This window comes from Coregonus lavaretus (genome assembly GCF_964263955.1).
Source record: "Coregonus lavaretus genome assembly, contig: HAP1_SCAFFOLD_698, whole genome shotgun sequence".
NCBI classification, from domain to species: Eukaryota; Metazoa; Chordata; class Actinopteri; order Salmoniformes; family Salmonidae; genus Coregonus; species Coregonus lavaretus.
In genome coordinates, this window is record NW_028162637.1 from 125,446 (window position 1) to 136,364 (window position 10,919).

Here is a 10,919-nt window from a genome sequence, read left to right on the forward strand (position 1 = left end):
TGCTGCAGGCCAAGATACTGCCCTCACTATCCACTGCTGCAGACCAAGATACTGCCCTCACTATCCACTGCTGCAGGCCAAGATACTGCCCTCACTATCCACTGCTGCAGGCCAAGATACTGCCCTCACTATCCACTGCTGCAGGCCAAGATACTGCCCTCACTATCCACTGCTGCAGGCCAAGATACTGCCCTCACTATCCACTGCTGCAGACCAAGATACTGCCCTCACTATCCACTGCTGCAGGCCAAGATACTGCCCTCACTATCCACTGCTGCAGGCCAAGATACTGCCCTCACTATCCACTGCTGCAGGCCAAGATACTGCCCTCACTATCCACTGGTGCGGACCAAGATACTGCCCTCACTATCCACTGCTGCAGGCCAAGATACTGCCCTCACTATCCACTGCTGCAGGCCAAGATACTGCCCTCACTATCCACTGCTGCAGGCCAAGATACTGCCCTCACTATCCACTGCTGCAGGCCAAGATACTGCCCTCACTATCCACTGCTGCAGGCCAAGATACTGCCCTCACTATCCACTGCTGCAGGCCAAGATACTGCCCTCACTATCCACTGCTGCAGGCCAAGATACTGCCCTCACTATCCACTGCTGCAGGCCAAGATACTGCCCTCACTATCCACTGCTGCAGGCCAAGATACTGCCCTCACTATCCACTGCTGCAGGCCAAGATACTGCCCTCACTATCCACTGCTGCAGGCCAAGATACTGCCCTCACTATCCACTGCTGCAGGCCAAGATACTGCCCTCACTATCCACTGCTGCAGGCCAAGATACTGCCCTCACTATCCACAGAGAAACACAGCCGCAAAACATGGAAGGATGTGAAATAAGTTGCCCATAGATTTATCATTTTCCTGTTGTGAAGTGTGTATGTGTGAATATGTGCTATATGAGGACATTAGCAGCAGGCTCTGATACAGACCAGTGTAATGGTCTGGTCTGTGGTGGAGGCATGGCTGATAACCACATCCACCCACCACCACTACCCCGACTCACGTCTTTTTTCTTCCCCAGGACGGTGCACTACGAGGGGGGAGCTGTGTCCATCCACGCCCGCTCCCTCTGGAGACTGGAGACACTACGAGTGGCGTAAGTCCAACTCTATGACATATCTATCTCACCTTCCATTGACAATCTGTTAACACTCGATGTAGAACCATTATCACTCTATATACACTGTAATATTATCACTATAGACACTGTAATATTATCACTATAGACACTGTAATATTATCACTATAGACACTGTAATATTATCACTATAGACACTGTAATATTATCACTATAGACACTGTAATATTATCACTCTATATACACTGTAATATTATCACTATAGACACTGTAATATTATCACTATAGACACTGTAATATTATCACTCTATATACACTGTAATATTATCACTATAGACACTGTAATATTATCACTATAGACACTGTAATATTATCACTATAGACACTGTAATATTATCACTCTATATACACTGTAATATTATCACTCTATAGACACTGTAATATTATCACTATAGACACTGTAATATTATCACTATAGACACTGTAACATTATCACTATAGACACTGTAATATTATCACTATAGACACTGTAACATTATCACTATAGACACTGTAATATTATCACTATAGACACTGTAATATTATCACTATAGACACTGTAATATTATCACTATAGACACTGTAATATTATCACGATATATACTGTAATATTATCACTATAGACACTGTAATATTATCACTATAGACACTGTAATATTATCTCTATAGACACTGTAATATTATCACTCTAGACACTGTAATATTATCACTATAGACACTGGAATATTATCACTATAGACACTGTAATATTATCACTCTATATACACTGTAATATTATCACTATAGACACTGTAATATTATCACTATAGACACTGTAACATTATCACTATAGACACTGTAATATTATCACTATAGACACTGTAACATTATCACTATAGACACTGTAATATTATCACTATAGACACTGTAATATTATCACTATAGACACTGTAATATTATCACTATAGACACTGTAATATTATCACTATATACACTGTAATATTATCACTATAGACACTGTAATATTATCACTATAGACACTGTAATATTATCTCTATAGACACTGTAATATTATCACTCTAGACACTGTCATATTATCACTATAGACACTGGAATATTATCACTATAGACACTGTAATATTATCACTCTATATACACTGTAATATTATCACTATAGACACTGTAATATTATCTCTATAGACACTGTAATATTATCACTCTAGACACTGTAATATTATCACTATAGACACTGTAATATTATCACTATAGACACTGTAATATTATTACTATAGACACTGTAATATTATCACTCTATATACACTGTAATATTATCACTATAGACACTGTAATATTATCACTATAGACACTGTAATATTATCACTATAGACACTGTAATATTATCACTATAGACACTGTAATATTATCACTATAGACACTGTAATATTATCACTATAGACACTGTAATATTAACACTCTATATACACTGTAATATTAACACTCTATATACACTGTAATATTATCACTATAGACACTGTAATATTATCACTATATACACTGTAATATTATCACTATAGACACTGTAATATTATCACTATAGACACTGTAATATTATCACTATAGACACTGTAATATTATCACTATAGACACTGTAATATTATCACTATAGACACAGGAATATTATCACTATATACACTGTAATATTATCACTATAGACACTGTAATATTATCACTATATACACTGTAATATTATCACTATAGACACTGTAATATTATCACTATAGACACTGTAATATTATCACTATAGACACTGTAATATTATCACTATAGACACTGTAATATTATCACTATAGACACTGTAATATTATCACTATAGACACTGTAATATTATCACTATAGACACAGGAATATTATCTCTATAGACACTGTAATATTATCCCTATATACACTGTAATATTATCACTATAGACACTGTAATATTATCACTATATACACTGTAATATTATCACTATATACACTGTAATATTATCACTATAGACACTGTAATATTATCACTATAGACACTGTAATATTATCACTATAGACACTGTAATATTATCCCTATATACACTGTAATATTATCACTATAGACACTGTAATATTATCACTATAGACACTGTAATATTATCACTATAGACACTGTAATATTATCACTCTATATACACTGTAATATTATCACTATAGACACTGTAATATTATCACTATAGACACTGTAATATTATCACTATAGACACTGTAATATTATCACTCTATATACACTGTAATATTATCACTATAGACACTGTAATATTATCACTATAGACACTGTAATATTATCACTATAGACACTGTAATATTATCACTATATACACTGTAATATTATCACTATAGACACTGTAATATTATCACTCTATATACACTGTAATATTATCACTATAGACACTGTAATATTATCACTATAGACACTGTAATATTATCACTATAGACACTGTAATATTATCACTATAGACACTGTAATATTATCACTCTATATACACTGTAATATTATCACTATAGACACTGTAATATTATCACTCTAGACACTGTAATATTATCACTATAGACACTGTAATATTATCACTCTATATACACTGTAATATTATCACTATAGACACTGTAATATTATCACTATAGACACTGTAATATTATCACTCTATATACACTGTAATATTATCACTATAGACACTGTAATATTATCACTATAGACACTGTAATATTATCACTATAGACACTGTAATATTATCGCTATAGACACTGTAATATTATCGCTATATAAAGGCTGTACCATTAACACTCTGCCCCCTGCAGTGTAGATCAGGGTGATGTCTACGTGAGAGGGCTGGGTATCGACTCCTTTTAGACCCTGTATCCTGACCTGGGGTTCTACATGTGAGGGTGTTAATAGAACCCCCAGTCACACTGTCTCTGTCAGCGGAACCCACTGCCAACGTGGTGTACGGTGTTCTGTCAGCCCTAGTCTGTGGAGAGAACCCACTGCCAACATGGTGTACGGTGTTCTGTCAGCCCTAGTCTGTGGAGAGAACCCACTGCCAACGTGGTGTACGGTGTTCTGTCAGCCCTAGTCTGTGGAGAGAACCCACTGCCAACGTGGTGTACGGTGTTCTGTCAGCCCCTAGTCTGTGGAGAGAACCCACTGCCAACGTGGTGTACGGTGTTCTGTCAGCCTCAGTCTGTGGAGAGAACCCACTGCCAACGTGGTGTACGGTGTTCTGTCAGTCCCTACTCTGTGGAGAGAACCCACTGCCAACGTGGTGTACGGTGTTCTGTCAGCCCCTAGTCTGTGGAGAGATGAAGAACCCTCCTCCCATCCAGAGTCAAATTCACACAGGCAATTTACAGCCTGTGAAGTGTGTAATTAGAAACAGCATGACAGTAGTCCCCTGATAACACAGACACAGATGTATCTCCTTGTTTTGTATCAGGGCTTATTGGCATACTGTAGTGTCCATGGTTTCTGATTTGGGGTTGAATATATATACTCTGCCCTCTGTAGCCTGTGGTGTTCTGTTGTGTTCTGTCAAACTGACGGTTTGGTGTTATGGTTAGCTACTGTACGGTACGTCTACAGGACAGGACAGTATAGAATAGGTTTGGTGTTATGGTTAGCTACTGTATGGTACGTCTACAGGACAGGACAGTATAGAATAGGTTTGGTGTTATGGTTAGCTACTCTACGGTACGTCTACAGGACAGGACAGTATAGAATAGGTTTGGTGTTATGGTTAGCTACTGTATGGTACGTCTACAGGACAGGACAGAATAGAATAGGTTTGGTGTTATGGTTAGCTACTGTACGGTACGTCTACAGGACAGGACAGTATAGAATAGGTTTGGTGTTATGGTTAGCTACTGTACGGTACGTCTACAGGACAGGACAGTATAGAATAGGTTTGGTGTTATGGTTAGCTACTGTACGGTACGTCTACAGGACAGGACAGTATAGAATAGGTTTGGTGTTATGGTTAGCTACTGTACGGTACGTCTACAGGACAGGACAGTATAGAATAGGTTTGGTGTTATGGTTAGCTACTGTACGGTACGTCTACAGGACAGTATAGAATAGGTTTGGTGTTATGGTTAGCTACTGTACGGTACGTCTACAGGACAGGACAGTATAGAATAGGTTTGGTGTTATGGTTAGCTACTGTACGGTACGTCTACAGGACAGGACAGTATAGAATAGGTTTGGTGTTATGGTTAGCTACTGTACGGTACGTCTACAGGACAGGACAGTATAGAATAGGTTTGGTGTTATGGTTAGCTACTGTATGGTACGTCTACAGGACAGGACAGTATAGAATAGGTTTGGTGTTATGGTTAGCTACTGTATGGTACGTCTACAGGACAGGACAGTATAGAATAGGTTTGGTGTTATGGTTAGCTACTGTACGGTACGTCTACAGGACAGGACAGTATAGAATAGGTTTGGTGTTATGGTTAGCTACTGTTTGGTACGTCTACAGGACAGTATAGAATAGGTTTGGTGTTATGGTTAGCTACTGTATGGTACGTCTACAGGACAGTATAGAATAGGTTTGGTGTTATGGTTAGCTACTGTACGGTACGTCTACAGGACAGGACAGTATAGAATAGGTTTGGTGTTATGGTTAGCTACTGTACGGTACGTCTACAGGACAGGACAGTATAGAATAGGTTTGGTGTTATGGTTAGCTACTGTATGGTACGTCTACAGGACAGGACAGTATAGAATAGGTTTGGTGTTATGGTTAGCTACTGTACGGTACGTCTACAGGACAGGACAGTATAGAATAGGTTTGGTGTTATGGTTAGCTACTGTACGGTACGTCTACAGGACAGTATAGAATAGGTTTGGTGTTATGGTTAGCTACTGTACGGTACGTCTACAGGACAGGTCAGTATAGAATAGGTTTGGTGTTATGGTTAGCTACTGTATGGTACGTCTACAGGACAGGACAGTATAGAATAGGTTTGGTGTTATGGTTAGCTACTGTACGGTACGTCTACAGGACAGAACAGTATAGAATAGGTTTGGTGTTATGGTTAGCTACTGTACGGTACGTCTACAGGACAGTATAGAATAGGTTTGGTGTTATGGTTAGCTACTGTACGGTACGTCTACAGGACAGGACAGTATAGAATAGGTTTGGTGTTATGGTTAGCTACTGTACGGTACGTCTACAGGACAGTATAGAATAGGTTTGGTGTTATGGTTAGCTACTGTACGGTACGTCTACAGGACAGTATAGAATAGGTTTGGTGTTATGGTTAGCTACTGTACGGTACGTCTACAGGACAGTATAGAATAGGTTTGGTGTTATGGTTAGCTACTGTACGGTACGTCTACAGGACAGGACAGTATAGAATAGGTTTGGTGTTATGGTTAGCTACTGTACGGTACGTCTACAGGACAGTATAGAATAGGTTTGGTGTTATGGTTAGCTACTGTACGGTACGTCTACAGGACAGGACAGTATAGAATAGGTTTGGTGTTATGGTTAGCTACTGTACGGTACGTCTACAGGACAGAACAGTATAGAATAGGTTTGGTGTTATGGTTAGCTACTGTACGGTACGTCTACAGGACAGGTCAGTATAGAATAGGTTTGGTGTTATGGTTAGCTACTGTATGGTACGTCTACAGGACAGGACAGTATAGAATAGGTTTGGTGTTATGGTTAGCTACTGTACGGTACGTCTACAGGACAGGACAGTATAGAATAGGTTTGGTGTTATGGTTAGCTACTGTACGGTACGTCTACTGGACAGTATAGAATAGGTTTGGTGTTATGGTTAGCTACTGTACGGTACGTCTACAGGACAGGACAGTATAGAATAGGTTTGGTGTTATGGTTAGCTACTGTACGGTACGTCTACAGGACAGGACAGTATAGAATAGGTTTGGTGTTATGGTTAGCTACTGTATGGTACGTCTACAGGACAGGACAGTATAGAATAGGTTTGGTGTTATGGTTAGCTACTGTACGGTACGTCTACAGGACAGGACAGTATAGAATAGGTTTGGTGTTATGGTTAGCTACTGTATGGTACGTCTACAGGACAGGACAGTATAGAATAGGTTTGGTGTTATGGTTAGCTACTGTACGGTACGTCTACAGGACAGTATAGAATAGGTTTGGTGTTATGGTTAGCTACTGTACGGTACGCCTACAGGACAGTATAGAATAGGTTTGGTGTTATGGTTAGATACTGTACGGTACGTCTACAGGACAGGACAGTATAGAATAGGTTTGGTGTTATGGTTAGCTACTGTACGGTACGTCTACAGGACAGTATAGAATAGGTTTGGTGTTATGGTTAGCTACTGTACGGTACGTCTACAGGACAGGACAGTATAGAATAGGTTTGGTGTTATGGTTAGTTACTGTACGGTACGTCTACAGGACAGTATAGAATAGGTTTGGTGTTATGGTTAGCTACTGTACGGTACGTCTACAGGACAGGACAGTATAGAATAGGTTTGGTGTTATGGTTAGCTACTGTATGGTACGTCTACAGGACAGGACAGTATAGAATAGGTTTGGTGTTATGGTTAGCTACTGTACGGTACATCTACAGGACAGGACAGTATAGAATAGGTTTGGTGTTATGGTTAGCTACTGTACGGTACGTCTACAGGACAGTATAGAATAGGTTTGGTGTTATGGTTAGCTACTGTACGGTACGTCTACAGGACAGGACAGTATAGAATAGGTTTGGTGTTATGGTTAGCTACTGTACGGTACGTCTACAGGACAGTATAGAATAGGTTTGGTGTTATGGTTAGCTACTGTACGGTACGTCTACAGGACAGGACAGTATAGAATAGGTTTGGTGTTATGGTTAGCTACTGTACGGTACGTCTACAGGACAGTATAGAATAGGTTTGGTGTTATGGTTAGCTACTGTACGGTACGTCTACAGGACAGGACAGTATAGAATAGGTTTGGTGTTATGGTTAGCTACTGTACGGTACGTCTACAGGACAGGACAGTATAGAATAGGTTTGGTGTTATGGTTAGCTACTGTATGGTACGTCTACAGGACAGGACAGTATAGAATAGGTTTGGTGTTATGGTTAGCTACTGTACGGTACGTCTACAGGACAGGACAGTATAGAATAGGTTTGGTGTTATGGTTAGCTACTGTACGGTACGTCTACAGGACAGTATAGAATAGGTTTGGTGTTATGGTTAGCTACTGTACGGACGTCTACAGGACAGGACAGTATAGAATAGGTTTGGTGTTATGGTTAGCTACTGTACGGTACGTCTACAGGACAGTATATAATAGGTTTGGTGTTATGGTTAGCTACTGTACGGTATGTCTACAGGACAGGACAGTATAGAATAGGTTTGGTGTTATGGTTAGCTACTGTATGGTACGTCTACAGGACAGGACAGTATAGAATAGGTTTGGTGTTATGGTTAGCTACTGTACAGTACGTCTACAGGACAGGACAGTATAGAATAGGTTTGGTGTTATGGTTAGCTACTGTACGGTACGTCTACAGGACAGTATAGAATAGGTTTGGTGTTATGGTTAGCTACTGTACGGTAAGTCTACAGGACAGGACAGTATAGAATAGGTTTGGTGTTATGGTTAGCTACTGTACGGTACGTCTACAGGACAGTATAGAATAGGTTTGGTGTTATGGTTAGCTACTGTACGGTACGTCTACAGGACAGTATAGAATAGGTTTGGTGTTATGGTTAGCTACTGTACGGTACGTCTACAGGACAGTATAGAATAGGTTTGGTGTTATGGTTAGATACTGTACGGTACGTCTACAGGACAGGACAGTATAGAATAGGTTTGGTGTTATGGTTAGCTACTGTACGGTACGTCTACAGGACAGTATAGAATAGCTTTGGTGTTATGGTTAGCTACTGTACGGTACGTCTACAGGACAGGACAGTATAGAATAGGTTTGGTGTTATGGTTAGTTACTGTACGGTACGTCTACAGGACAGTATAAAATAGGTTTGGTGTTATGGTTAGCTACTGTACGGTACGTCTACAGGACAGGACAGTATAGAATAGGTTTGGTGTTATGGTTAGCTACTGTATGGTACGTCTACAGGACAGGACAGTATAGAATAGGTTTGGTGTTATGGTTAGCTACTGTACGGTACGTCTACAGGACAGGACAGTATAGAATAGGTTTGGTGTTATGGTTAGCTACTGTACGGTACGTCTACAGGACAGTATAGAATAGGTTTGGTGTTATGGTTAGCTACTGTACGGTACGTCTACAGGACAGGACAGTATAGAATAGGTTTGGTGTTATGGTTAGCTACTGTACGGTACGTCTACAGGACAGGACAGTATAGAATAGGTTTGGTGTTATGGTTAGCTACTGTACGGTACGTCTACAGGATAGGACAGTATAGAATAGGTTTGGTGTTATGGTTAGCTACTGTACGGTACGTCTACAGGACAGGACAGTATAGAATAGGTTTGGTGTTATGGTTAGCTACTGTACGGTACGTCTACAGGACAGGACAGTATAGAATAGGTTTGGTGTTATGGTTAGCTACTGTACGGTACGTCTACAGGACAGGACAGTATAGAATAGGTTTGGTGTTATGGTTAGCTACTGTACGGTACGTCTACAGGACAGTATAGAATAGGTTTGGTGTTATGGTTAGCTACTGTACGGTACGTCTACAGGACAGGACAGTATAGAATAGGTTTGGTGTTATGGTTAGCTACTGTACGGTACGTCTACAGGACAGTATAGAATAGGTTTGGTGTTATGGTTAGCTACTGTACGGTACGTCTACAGGACAGGACAGTATAGAATAGGTTTGGTGTTATGGTTAGCTACTGTACGGTACGTCTACAGGACAGGACAGTATAGAATAGGTTTGGTGTTATGGTTAGCTACTGTATGGTACGTCTACAGGACAGGACAGTATATAATAGGTTTGGTGTTATGGTTAGCTACTGTACGGTACGTCTACAGGACAGTATATAATAGGTTTGGTGTTATGGTTAGCTACTGTACGGTACGTCTACAGGACAGAACAGTATAGAATAGGTTTGGTGTTATGGTTAGCTACTGTACGGTACGTCTACAGGACAGGACAGTATAGAATAGGTTTGGTGTTATGGTTAGCTACTGTACGGTACGTCTACAGGACAGGACAGTATAGAATAGGTTTGGTGTTATGGTTAGCTACTGTACGGTACGTCTACAGGACAGTATAGAATAGGTTTGGTGTTATGGTTAGCTACTGTATGGTACGTCTACAGGACAGGACAGTATAGAATAGGTTTGGTGTTATGGTTAGCTACTGTATGGTACGTCTACAGGACAGGACAGTATAGAATAGGTTTGGTGTTATGGTTAGCTACTCTACGGTACGTCTACAGGACAGGACAGTATAGAATAGGTTTGGTGTTATGGTTAGCTACTGTATGGTACGTCTACAGGACAGGACAGTATAGAATAGGTTTGGTGTTATGGTTAGCTACTGTACGGTACGTCTACAGGACAGTATAGAATAGGTTTGGTGTTATGGTTAGCTACTGTACGGTACGTCTACAGGACAGGACAGTATATAATAGGTTTGGTGTTATGGTTAGCTACTGTACGGTACGTCTACAGGACAGGACAGTATAGAATAGGTTTGGTGTTATGGTTAGCTACTGTACGGTACGTCTACAGGACAGGACAGTATAGAATAGGTTTGGTGTTATGGTTAGCTACTGTACGGTACGTCTACAGGACAGTATATAATAGGT